Genomic DNA, 14,247 nt, shown 5'->3' on the forward strand with positions numbered 1-14,247 from the left:
GATCCACTGTATACATGTACTTATGATTTACTTGTTTTAACTACTATATGAAAACCTACTGTATGAATACTTACATACTGTTTATTTCCCAACCAATGAAGAATTAGACTGTTTTTATTTTCCTTATTTCTGCCTCAAACGGTGAGGTAATAAATATTCTTATATTATACATTCTTCCTTGTGCATATGTAGGCAAGTTTCTCTGGACTAAAAAACCTGAGTCTTGGTGTAAGGACATTTTCAGCTTTACTAGGTAGTATCGAATTGTTTTCCAATGGTTGTACCTATTTATATGTCTATCAGCAGCTCACATCCTTCTGTGCTTGGCGTTATCAGACTTTCTACTTTGTTAACAACTAGAAGAATGTGAACTTTTTTCTTCTTATTGCTTAAATTTGCATTTCTTAATTTGTAGTAGACAGAGCTTCTGTTGATATGTTTTTACTTCTGGATTTTCTCTCTTATATACCTGTTTATGTCCTTTGCCCATTTTTATTGGGTCATTTGTCATTTTCTCATTCATCCATAAGCATTATTTATGGTGAATTTTAATGTTTTGTTCTGTACCTCGTGAACATTTTCTCCTACCTGTTACTTGATCTCTTTGTTTATAGTGCTTTTGGTAAGTAGAAGTTTTAAATTTAATATAGCTAAAATTACTAACCATATAGTTTAATTTTTGTGTGTCCTGAAGATGAGACAAGCAGCATTAGAGATTACCTGGACGAGACCTATTTGGCTGTGCTACTTATTCCCTAGTTGTATATCACTACCAATGCCTATGGTAGCAGAAGAAATTGAGACAAATTCTTAGAGTTTGAACATAGATGGAAATCTTAAGACTGACTACAAGAATCTGCAGTTTAGGCAAATGTTTTCCCTGAGCTAACTGGAGAAACTTCAGAACAACTCACAGTTTTAGTATCTGTTTTTGTTTTGTTTTATTTGGGGAGGGCAAGGGTTGAATGAGGTAGATGGGCTTTTGTTGCTTAACAATGATCATAATTTACTTTATTCTTAGAAGAAATGTGTGTTTAATGGAAAAGGGAAGTATTAATAATGGAATATGCTACTCTTTAGTAATAAGAAGAAATTAACAAAAAAGACACTAAGTCTTGAATCACACGACTGAATAGGAATACCCAGAATATTTCTCATAACAGCCTGCTAGTTGTGTGAATGACAGCTGGGATTTATAACACCTGATGCCTCACACTTTGCCATATGTTAAAAAATTTCTTTCCTGGAAGGATTAGATGGCTGGCCACTTTTCTTATCCAAAATGAAATAGCTCGTACCCAACGCCACCTTGCTGAATGCTTGAATAATAGGATATATACAAAGTTGATACAATACCCATCTTGCTTCCAAATTAATTCTTTAAATTTATAGAATTAAAGCCAAATTTATATTCAAAGAATTATTTTGGCTTTAAAGCAGTTTGCATAATAGGTTTGCAAAAACCTATTAATTATTACTAATACTAAAAATTATACCCTTACTTTACTGATGCTCCATGGATAGAGGGCTTAACTTCCGGCTAGGTGAGGCAGACAGAAACTTGTATCAAGTGATCACTTCCTTTAATGCTTTCTTTTTCATGTTTATATGTGAAGCTTTCTTCATTTTTCATGATAATCTCTAACATGGATTAAGGACTGTTTTTATTCTTAAACGATTATATTTTTATTTCTTATATAAAAGTATGACTTTAAATTTAGTATAATTGTTACAAAAAAGAGTTTTTTTAAAAAAGCTTTGAAAATCTTATCACAGTAAATATATATACTATTGTAGAAAATGTAAAAAACAAAAACCATAAATATAAAAATTTATAAAGATATCCAGAAGTAACAACTATTAATATTTTAGAACATGACTTGTCTTTTTTCTATGCATGCAGCAATTCATTTTAACCAAAGATGAGCTCATACAGTCCATCGATTTTATAAATTTATTTTTCGTTATAACATTTTGCTATATTGCTAAATATTTCTTTAAAACATGCATAATATTTAATCACAGAGTTGGGGGCATAACATACATAAATATTCCCAATCATTTCCGATTTTTTATGTTAAACATTTTAACATTGATGAAAATCATTCTTAATAACTTTTTACACATGTCCCTAAATATTTCCATAGAATACAGTTCCAGAAATGGAATTGTTTGATCAAATGGTACACAAACTTTTAAGGTTTTTGCTATTTACTACAAAATTTCCCTTGATAAAGCTTTTATAATGTATGCACCTAAGAGCCTTTTAACTCTAATTTTTATTCATTTAAAAAATTCTGTGGGTACATAGTAGGTATATATATAAGGCATATGGGATCTTTGATACGGGCATACAATGTGTAATAATTACGTCAGGGTAAATGAAGTATCCATCACCTCAAGTATTTATCCTTTTTGTTACAAACAATGCAATTATACTCTTTTAGTTATTTTAACATGTACAATTAAATTATTATTAACTATAGTCACCCTGTTGTGCTATTAAATACTAGATCTTATTCATTTTTTCTAACTATTTTTTTGTACCTACTAACCATCCCCACTCTACCGCGCCATCCCCCACCCCAACCCCACTACCCTTCCCAGCCTCTAGTAAGCATCATTATCTCCATGAGTTCAATTGTTTTAATTGTTAGCTCCCACAAATAAATTAGAACATGTGAAGTTTGTCTTTCAGTGCCTGCCTTATTTCACTTAACATAATGACCTCTAGTTCCATCCATGTTGTTGCAAATTACAGGATCTCATTCTTTTTTATGGCTACATAGTACTCTGTTGTTTTTAAGTACCACATTTTCTTTTTTTTTTTTTTTGAGACAGAGTCTCGCTCTGTCGCCCAGGCTAGAGTGCAGTGGCATGATCTCGGCTCACTGCAAGCTCTGACTCCTGGGTTCACGCCATTCTCCTGCCTCAGCCTCCCGAGTAGCTGGGACTACAGGCCCCCGCCACCACGCCCAGCTAATTTTTTGTACTTTTAGTAGAGACGAGGTTTCACCGTGTTAGCCAGGATGGTCTCGATCTCCTGACCTCGTGATCCGCCCACCTCCGCCTCCCAAAGTGCTGGGGTTACAGGCGTGAGCCACCGTGCCCAGCTACACATTTTCTTTATCCATTCATCTGTTGATGGACACTTAAGTTGTATCCAAATCTCAGCTATTTTGAACAGTGCTGCAATAAACATGGGAGTGCAGATATCTCTTCAATATACTGATTTCCTTTCTTTTGGATAGATACCCAGCAGTGGGATTGCTGTATCATATGGTAGCTCTTATTTTTAGTTTTTACAGGAACCATCAAACAGTTCTTTATAGTGGTTGTACTAATTTACCTTCCCACCAACAGTGTACGAGGGTTCCCTTTTCACTACATCCTTGCCAGCATTTGTTGTTGCCTATCTTTTGGATAAAAGCCATTTTAACTGGGATGTGATGATACCTCATTACTGTTTTGATTTGCATTTGTTGAGCATCTTTTCATATACCTATTTGCCATTTGTATATTTTCTTTGGAGAAATGTCTATTCAGATATTTTGCCCATTTTAAAATCAGATCATTGGATTTTTTTCCTATAGACTTATTTGAGCTGCTTATATATTCTAGTTATTAATCGTTTGTCAGATGGGTAGTTTGCAAATATTTTCTCCCATTCTATGAATTGTCCCTTCACTTTGTTGTTTCCTTTTTCCTTTGCTGTTCAGAAGCTTTTTAACTTAATGTGATGCTATTTGTCCATTTTTGCTTTGGTTGCCTGTGCTTGTGGGGTATTACCCAAGAAATCTGTGCCCAGTCCAATGTCCTGGAGAGTTCCTCCAATGTTTTCTTGTAGTAGTTTCATAGTTTGAGGTCTTAGATGTAAGTCTTTAATCCACTTTGATTTTTGTATATGACAACAGATAGGGGTTGTGATGATTAATACTGAATGTCAACTTGATTGGATTGAAAGATACAAAGTATTGATCCTGGGTGTGTCTGTGAGGATGTTGTTGAAGGAGATTAACATTTGAGTCACTGGGCTGGGAAAGGCAGACCCACCCTTAATCTGGGTGGGCACAATCTAACCAATTGCCAGTGCAGCTAGAATATAAGCAGGCAGAAAAATGTGAAAAGAGAGACTGGCCTAGGCTCCTAGCCTACATCTTTCTCCCATGCTGGATGCTTCCTGCACAGCAGCACTTCCATCATCAAATGGAAGTGGTATATATGTGATCAGGCTCGAGCAGGTCCTGAAGGCACAAGTAAGTTACATGAGGAAGTGGCTCAAATGCCCATGGTCTCCACTCCTACCACCCTGCCTGCTCTTTCCCAGCCTGCACTGATGGCCTCATGGGGAGTTCCCTGTGATCAGTTGACAGAGGAAGAGAAGACTAGGGTTCACAGATGGTTCTGCATGATATGCAGGCACCACCTGAAAGTGGACAGCTGCAGCGCTACAGCCCCTTTCTAGGACATCCCTGAAGGACAACGGTGAAGGGAAATCTTCCCAGTGGGCGGAACTTCGAGCATTGCACCTGATTGTACACTTTGCATGAGAGGAGAAATGACCAGATGTGCAATTATATACTGATTCATGAGCTGCAGCCAATGGTTTGGCTGGATTGTCAGGGACTTGGAAGAAGCATGATTGGAAAATTGGTGACAAAGAAATTTGGGGAAGAGGTATGTGGATAAACCTCTCTGAGTGGCCAAAAGCTGTGAAGATATTTGTATCCCATGTAAGTGCTCACCAACAGGTGACCTCAGCAGAGGAGAATTTTAATAATCAAGTGGATAGGATGACCCATTCTGTGGACACTACTGAGCCTCTTTCCTCAGCCACTCCTGTCATCACACAATGGACCCATGAACAAAGTGGCCTTGGTGGCAGGGATAGAGGTTACGCATGGGCTCAGCAAGATGGACTTCCACTCACCAAGGCTGACCTGGCTACGGTCACTGCTGAGTCCCCAATTTGCCAGCTGCAGAGACCAACACTGAGCCCTAGATATGGTACCATTCCTCAGGGTGATCAGCCAGCTACCTGGTGACAGGTTGATTATATTGGACCTCTTCCATCATGAAAAGGGCAGAGGTTTGTCCTCACTGGAATAGACACTTACTCCAGATAGGGGTTTGCCTATCCTGCACGCAATGCTTCTGCCAAGACTACCATCTGTGGATTCACAGAATGCCTTATCCACTGTCACAGTATTCCACACAGCATTGCCTCTGACCAATGCACTCACTTTACAGCTAAAGAAGTGCAACAGTGGGCTCATGCTCATGGAATTCCCTGGCCTTACCAAGTTCCCCCATCATCCCGAAGCAGCTAGATTGATAGAATGGTAGAATGGCCTTTTGAAGTCACAATTACAATGCCAACTGGGTGACAATACTTTGCATGGCTGGGGCAAAGCTCTCCAGAAGGCCGTGTATGCTCTGAATCAGCATCCAATATATGGTACTGTTTCTCCCATAGCCAGGATTCATGGGTCCAGGAATCAAGGGGTGGAAGTAGAAGTGGCACCACTCACCATCACCCCTAGTGATCCACTAGCACAGTTTTTTCTTCCTGTTCCCATGACATTACGTTCTGCTTGCCTAGAAGTCTTAGTTCCAGAGGGAGGCACACTGCCACCAGGAGACACAACAGTGATTCCATTAAACTGGAAGTTAAGATTGCCACCTGGACACTTTGGGCTCCTCCTGCCTTTAAGTCAACAGGCTAAGAGGGAGTTAGTTTTGGCTGGGGTGACTGACCTGGACTATCAAGATGAAATCAGTCTACTACTCCATAATCAAGGTCTCCTTAGGGTGTCTCTTAGTATTACCATGCCCTGTGATTAAGGTCAATGGGAAACTACAATGGCCCAACCCAGGCAGGACTACAAATGGTCCAGACACTTCAGGAATGAAGGTTTGAGTCGCTCCACCAGGAAAAAAACCACGACCTGTTGAGGTGCTTGCTGAAGGCAAAGGGAATACAGAATGGGTAGTAAAAGGTAGTCATCAATACCAGCTATGACCACGTGACCAGCTGCAAAAAATGAGGACTGTAATTGGCATGAGTATTTCCTCCTTCTTTTGTTAAAACCATGTTTGTGCATGTATACACCTGTACTAAGAAAATATCTTTTTATTTCCTTTCTCCTTTATCATGTGACATAAGATTTATTGACTTCACATTAGCATTTAAGTATCGTTAACTTTATGTAATAGTATTTGGGTTGGTGATTGGTGTGTTTCTCATTGTATGAAGGATAGCTGCGTTATGTCACGTGTAATTATGACCTTATTATTATCTTTATTTGAAGATTATGTATGATCTCGGGAGATGTGTATGAGTCCAAGTTGACAAGGAGTGGACTTGTAATGGTTAATACTGAGTGTCAACTTCATTGGATTGAAAGATACAAAGTATTGATCCTGGGTGTGTCTGTGAGGGTGTTGCCAAAGGAGATTAACATTTGAGTCAGTGCGCTAGGAAAGGCGACCCACCCTTAATCCGGGTGGGCACAATCTAATCAACTGCCAGCATGGCTAGAATATAAGCAGGCAGAAACACGTGAAAACAGAGACTGGCCTAGCCTCCAGCCTACATCTTTCACGCTGGATGCCTCCTGCCCTCGAACACTGGACTCCGAGTTCTTTAGTTTTGGAACTCGGAATGGCTCTCCTTGCTCCTCAGCCTGCAGACAGCCTATTGTGGGACCTTGTGATCATGTGAGTTAATACTTAATAAACTCCCCTTTTGTATATATATCTATTCCATTAGTTCTGTCCCTCTAGAGAACTCTGACCAATACAGGGGTCTAGTTTCATTCTTCTGCATAGGGATATCCTCTCATTTTTACTATTACAGATAAGATTTTAGATTTATTGACCCTACTTTGTAGACCAGCATTCCCTAGTCTTTTTGGCACCAGGGACTGGTTTCATGGAAGACAACTTTTCCACGGATTTGGGAGGACAAAAGGGGATAGTTTCAGGATGATTCTAGCACATTACATTTATTGTGTACTTTATTTCTACTATCATTACTTTGTAATATATAATTAAATAATTATACAACTCACCATAATGTAGAATCAATGGGAGCCCTGAGCTTGTTTTCTTGCAACTAGATGGTCCATCTGGGGGTGATGGGGGTCAGTGACAGATCATCAGGCATTACAGTCTCATACGGGCAACCTAGATCCCTCACATGCATGGTTCACAATAGGGTTCACACCCCTATGAGAATCTAATGCCACCAATGATCTGACAGGAGGTGGGGCTTAGGCAGCAATGCTTACCCACTGCTCACCTCCTGCTGTGTGGCCAGGTTCCTAACGGGCCATAGACTGGTACCAGTGTGGCTGGGGGATTGGGGACTCCTGTTGTAGACAATGCATATCAAGCTTATTAATGTTTTTCAATGGGCTGCTGATCCATTAGCATCCATTTACTAGAGTATTGTCCAGAAGAAGTCTCTACCATGCACTAGGTAACCATTAATGTGAGACATTTCTAGCATTACATGAAGATGAAAAATAAATTTAAAAACTTCTCCACAAATTATTGCAAAATACATTCAAGAAAATACTTTTTTCCCCACACACTCCCAGATAATTGGAGGAATCAGTAATACATGAAGAAGGCAGTTTTTGAACAGAAGTATATTTTTTCATTAAAATATAAACTTTTGAGAATTGTTATCCCTAAAATTTCTATAGCCTGAAATTATAATATAAAATAAAATTGTTTAGATAAATTCACGGATAATTGAACAGTGATTGACTTTTAAAGCTGAGGTCCAGGTGTGGTGGCTTATGCCTGTAATCCTAGCATTTTGGGAGGCTGAGGCAGGTGGACTGCCTGAGCTCAGGAGTTCAAGACCAGCCTGGGAAAGATGGTGAAACCCCCGTCTCTACTAAAATACAAAAAATTAGCCAGGGGTGGTGGTGTGTGCCTGTAGTCCTAGCTACTCAGGAGGCTGAGGCACGAGAATTGCTTGAACCCAGGAAACAGAGGTTGCAGTGAGCCAAGATCATGCCACTGCACTCCAGCCTGGGCAGCAAAGCGAGACTGTCTCAAAAAAAAAAAAAGAAATTAAAATTAAATCAAAAATAAAATTGAGGTTAAGTACATATAATTATTTCACTAAGTAACACTTTTTCATGAACTGGATTCATCATAAATGTTAGATAGCCTAGTAATCTGATCCCAAATGGAATTTATTATATTCTATTATCCTTACATTCACTCATTCAACAAATATTTGAGTGCCTGTCTGTGCCAGAAATTTAAAGACTTCTAGTCTTTTTAAAAAAATAAACAATCTTCCATTAGCAATTTCATATGCTACATAGCAAGTTCAGAATTTTGTGATGCCTGAATTACAAACAAATATACAGAGTATTAAACCTCGGATATTTGTGCAGACAAATATGCTTGATAAATGACCTTGGAGACCCAGAAATGAGAATGGCTAGAACTAGGGATCCCCTCTCTCTGCAGCAGGAGGCCCTGCATCTAAACTCATCTTCCCACAAAGTCTCCAGATTTTGGGCAGCCAGCTTTCTCAGCACTCCCCAAAATAGCTGGCAATTAAGTTCAGACTGTCCAAGCAGTCCATTTGCCACTTTCATAATCACTTTGCTTAAAGAGAGAGTGCAATAGAGGGAATGGGGTCCCTCTCCTAGAGGATGGATAGCACAGTGTCCCTAGCTGTTTCCTGGTTCACGCATGTCTTTTTAGAATGTTCAGCGAAGGAGGAACCATCCGCTGCTGACCCGTTTGCCTAGAATCCCAGCTTGCTCCAAGCCATCCCACGCTTGTTCGCTGGAGTTCATTGCCTGGCAATATTCAAGTAAACATTGTTCTTGAGGTCTCTGAGAATCTTGGATCTGGCAGGGTTCTACTATCCCCTTCTAGTCTTCTCCTCAACTTCTCCATGACTTGCTGGAACTGCCAGAATTTCAGTCAGGATCATGAAGGCACATTATACTCTACCAGAGGCCCCTAAATCTCCCTGGGAGGAGCTCCATTGCCAATACTTGTTTCCTAGCCCCACACAAACATGAACTGAAATGTGAGAGTTGAAGGAGGTGACCAGCTCTTAAACCCCATGGATTCCCCTTCAGTTTTTCTTCCCTATCCTCTACAGGTTTGTTCCTTCGTTTGGTTTTTGGTGATGGGGATGTGGATGCACTTGCTTTCACATTTTTGTTTATAGCCTTACATCTGGACATTCCTTATAAACTTAAAAAGCTAGACTTCAGCATCTTTATTCTCACACCCAGAACTGACCACTGCCTGACCCCACCTAGACGGTGGCCTCTTGTCCTGCAGCCCAAATGGGAAAGATTGCCATGAATAATGGTGGGGTGGGGAATAAAATAATTGGACTAACACCTCACAAAATCATTGCATCTCATATCTTCCAAATATTACGTTTTATGTGAAACAACAATTATGTCACAGGAAGTGAAAAGAATAGGAAAAATGTATTTACACCATGATTAAAGCTACATAAAATATAAAATAAAACTGTCTATATACAAAATAAGACAGGGATGAAGAATACTAAATTGCTAATCTTGGCTATGTTTAGATGGTGGGGTTGGAGTGAGATTTTATCTCTGTGTTTTCCAAAATGCTTGTGGTTACTTTCATAAGTAGACGAAAAATGAATCTACTAAAACAAATAGAGAAAGGTCTTTTATTGCTTGCAGGTACATTTCCTTGAACAGACCTTGAATAATGAAGAAATAACCTAAATTTATAGATAAAGATCCCATTCTCCTGTGGTAAGCCCTTCTAGTGTTTTAATAAGGAAGTCTTCCTTCTATTTGTCATTAAATCTCTTCTGCTATGTTATTATAATGCTTTTATTTCTGACTGAAATTTAAATTTGTTATTTAACTAATGTCATCACTGTGGTTAACCACAAAAGTATCTTTATGTATTATAAATAACATGTTAGCTATATTATTAGATGTTTATTGAAAGCATTACAAATCATGTAAACTGCCATCATAATGTATTAGAATAAATATAAACAGGGATCAAATTGTTTGTTTTTATGGTCTCTGTATCTATCAGTCTTCTTTGCACCTGGGAGATTCAATAAATGATTGTTAAGGGCCAGGTGTGGTGGCTCACGCCTGTTATCCCAGCACTTTGGGAGGCCGAGGCAGGTGGATCACTTGAGCTCAGTAGTTCGAGACCAGTCTGGGCAACATGGTGAAACCCTGCCGCTATAAAAAATACAAATTAGCCAGTTATGATGGTAGGCATCTGTAGTCCTAGCTACTTAGGAGGCTAAAGTGGGAGGATTGCTTGGACCTTGGAGGTCAAGGCTGCAGTGAGCTGAGATTGCACCACTACACTCCTGCCTGGGCGACAGAGTGAGACTCCATCTCAAAAAAAAAAAAAAAAAGATTGTTAAGCAAATATATTAAGTTAGGGAGATGTTAAAATTATTTTACTTATTTCTTAAGAATATAAATAATTCAAAATATCTTTATTTTTCAAAAATCTCTGGATTAAAATCCAGATCAAGACTTGTAGATATTTTTAAAAGAACTATCCTCATCTAAAATATGACAGATTTTGCCTGAAGAGCCACTAATCCTTTCATCACCTATAATTCTATTTTATGAAATTCTATTTTATGATTTCATAACTCATTGGCCTACAGATGGCAAAAAAATAACCAGTTATTTTTCATATCCTTTATTTTCAGAAAAACTGAAACACAAAACAGAACATGCATAATTAAGCAGACCTATATTGTCAATGGCAAACAGAGTTGAGCAATTCTGTGGCCTAGTGGATTCAGATAGCAGAGCTGTGTGACTAGTCTAAACAATTCTCACTCAAGATGACAGGGTGTATGCTATTTTTACATGTAGTGAGGATAACTTTAAAAAATGGATATATGCTTTAAATAGTCTTTTTCACACTCCATGTTGACTATGCACATGGCCTGAAATGAGAATTAGAGTACAGTATAAATACCACAGGAGCAGCTAATTGACAACCAACAGCTTTGAAAGCTTTGGATTGTAAAATTGCAAAACTTGCCAGGAGATAGAAGGGAAAACAGAAACCATTATCTAACCAAATGCTGCCAGTTCAGAGTTTTTCTTAGTTTCAGCAATGGCCCAAAGGAACGGCAATTCAGACCACGATGAATCTAGATGCATCTGTTGCAGTATGAAAGATCTTTCCTAGGACAGGGTAATCAATCTCTCTGAAGAGGTTGTGGGCAATTTTAGGGTCAATTAAGGAATCTCATTTAATATAAAATGACTAGGGATCCCTTTATATCATGAACTCAGGCTATGGAAACGCCAATGGCAGTGTTTTCCAAAGTGTGATGCCTGGGAGTATTTAACACAATGTTGTTTTCCCTGCTCACCCTTCTGTGAATGTACTACCATGGTATGCTCTAGATCTGGGGCCACTAGTCACATATGGCTATTAATCACTTGACAGTGATGAATCCAAAGTGAGGTGTGCTGTAGGTATAAAATATACACAAAAATGTGAAAGCTTAGTACAAAAAAGGTAAAACATCTCAATAATTTTTTTGTACCAATCACATGTTGAAGTGATAATATTTTGGATAAATTGGTTTAAATAAGATACCTTATTAACATTAATTTTGCCTATTTCTTTTTACCTCTTTCAATGTAGTTATTAGAACACTTTCGATTAGACATGTGGCCTGCATGTGTGGCTCATCTTATATTTATATTGGATAGCTGCTGCTCTGGACAGACCACTTGGCAGAGCTCCTGTCCATCACAACATTCCACTCCCACAGCATGCTGGGAGTTACACCTGGGAGCACTAGAGAAAGCTCTAGCCCAAGCTGAGTGAGGAGGATTTATCTGATGGCCAACAGCAGGGGGCTGCGTGAAGGAGCTAGGTGCTGAGTGCCTGGGGCTGAGTGGGAGGTCGAGATTGAAAGTGGATGAGGTAGAGGGAGGAAATAACACATCTTTGCACTTTCGGTTTCCTTACTAAGTGGATTTAAGTGAAAGAAGTGAGTAAATTTAAAAAATGTATTAATATAGTAGGTCTGTGGATTTGTAAATATAGCAATTGAAATTTGTTCTATACATCATTGTGACTGTTCACTTAATATTCTTTGAACAAAACCATTGACATCATTGTGACTGTTCACTTAATATTCTTTGAACAAAACCATTGACATCATTGTGACTGTTCACTTAATATTCTTTGAACAAAACCATTGACATCATTGTGACTCTTCACTTAATATTCTTTGAACAAAACCATTGACATCATTGTGACTGTTCACTTAATATTCTTTGAACAAAACCATTGATATATGTACATACCTATATTATGATATGACTCGCTGGTTTTTATTGTGAATTCTGAACTTTTCTATTTCATTCTAAACACAGAGGGGGGTTTATTTTCTCTATGACCTCAGGAGCTGGCTAGCTCTAGGTCATTCAAGGAAGGAGGGAAGCTAACTTCTCTGCCCCACACTGTTCCCCTCTAACTTTACCTATACCTGAAGCAGTCAAATTCTCATGCTACTTTGCCATTTGACACTTAATCAAAATACCTACACTTAGGATCCATGACAGGAGCTGGTAATATCCTGAGTTGTCGATTCGAATGTTTCTATCAGCCTCAGAAGAGTTGATTGAATTGCATTATGATGGAAAGATGTTCAATAGATAGGGTACAAGTCTTAAGATGTTTCTTTTTCTGTTAAAGTTAACAATGCAGGAAATTACAACGAGCAGACAGCCTCAGCCACATAGGATAAAAGGCTATTTTGAAAGTATAATTGAGTTCATTAGCTCATATTCCACAAAGTGAAATGTATTCATTTATTCACTCACTCAACAATGTGATGAGAGTCTCCTAGCTAGACACAAGAAGAAGGTATACAGTAGGTGCTAATTTCATGAAATTTTGCAGGCAATTAAGAAGAAACCCCACAGAAGACAGTTTATAGTCCATATCTGAAAACTTCAAAACAGAGAAACTCAAAGTTTGCCAAGAGAGAAAGAAATTCCTTTTAAAGGAAAAAGATACTAATTTTTACCTCTTAAAAATGATTCAGAGGGCCGCCATCAGTTCTAGCATATTTCCTAATCATCACAACAATGTGTCTGGAAGGGCAAATTTTCCTGTGGGCTTTGTTACCACTATTGTTCAGAAGCCAAGAAATAAGTTGAACTAAGGGAGCCTAGCTTGGTTTTGGTCATGATGTTGTGTTACCAATGAGATGAAATCACATGCACTATTAGAAAAACAAACACAGCAAAAGGAAGTTCCTAACTTTTAAATTACTTGTATTTAAATTAGTCTTAGGGGAAAAGGGAAGGGAAGAGGCAAAAATTTCTTCCATTTTATAAACACATGTAATACAAAATCTCCTTAATTTGGAATTAATTTGGTTGAGCACTTCGGGGTGGGGACCTCTGGAGATGGCATGGAACATGCCTTGATCTCAGTTTCTCAGTTTCTTATGTAATCAGTTGTAGCTATCACTGAGTTCATAACACCAGAGTGTAAGACAGGTTATATTCCTTATTATTCTAAGCCATATGTCACACACTTTGAGCCCTCTTTTGCATATCTTGCAGGAAATCAAATCTCAGTTATTATTCAAGCCCTTTTACTCCCCTGCATGGAATCCTACAAGAATCACAGGCTTACACAGTTCCAGGAACATAGGGGCCCATACTTAGTCCATGGACAGACTTCATTTCCATTGATTCTTCTCCCTGATGTGGCTGCTGGTCGCTGGGACTCTGGTGGGCAAGACTGTGGTAAATGAAGTAGACCTTTGCTTGGTGCCTCTCAGAGCTCATTTGGAACCACATTTGAGTGGGGGCCTTAAAAGCTGCCATTCCTACAAGTCCCTCCAAACTCCAGACCCTATTTTCAGTCTAGGGGCAGATTCTGTTTTAGGTTGGATTCCCCCAAAAGCAGAGCTTGAGTTAAGGACTTCTATGTGTCCAGTAGTTAGGGAGATCCCAGAAAGCAGGCATGAGATAGGAGGGGGAGTAAGCCAGGGAAAGAGGTCATGCCATTATGAGGATGTGTTATGGATTATGGAGTGAATGCACTGTGCCACAGAGCTTTGATTCTGCTGAAACCTCCTGAGCAGCATACTAAGTGCCTTTCAGAATTTCCACTTGAAGGACTGGAGGTGTAAACCTTATATATAAACATCAGGTTGTCCCCTATCTGTCGAGGATTGTTGCA

Source organism: Pan troglodytes, chromosome 3, assembly GCF_028858775.2.
Source record: "Pan troglodytes isolate AG18354 chromosome 3, NHGRI_mPanTro3-v2.0_pri, whole genome shotgun sequence".
In the NCBI taxonomy this organism is placed as follows: Eukaryota; Metazoa; Chordata; class Mammalia; order Primates; family Hominidae; genus Pan; species Pan troglodytes.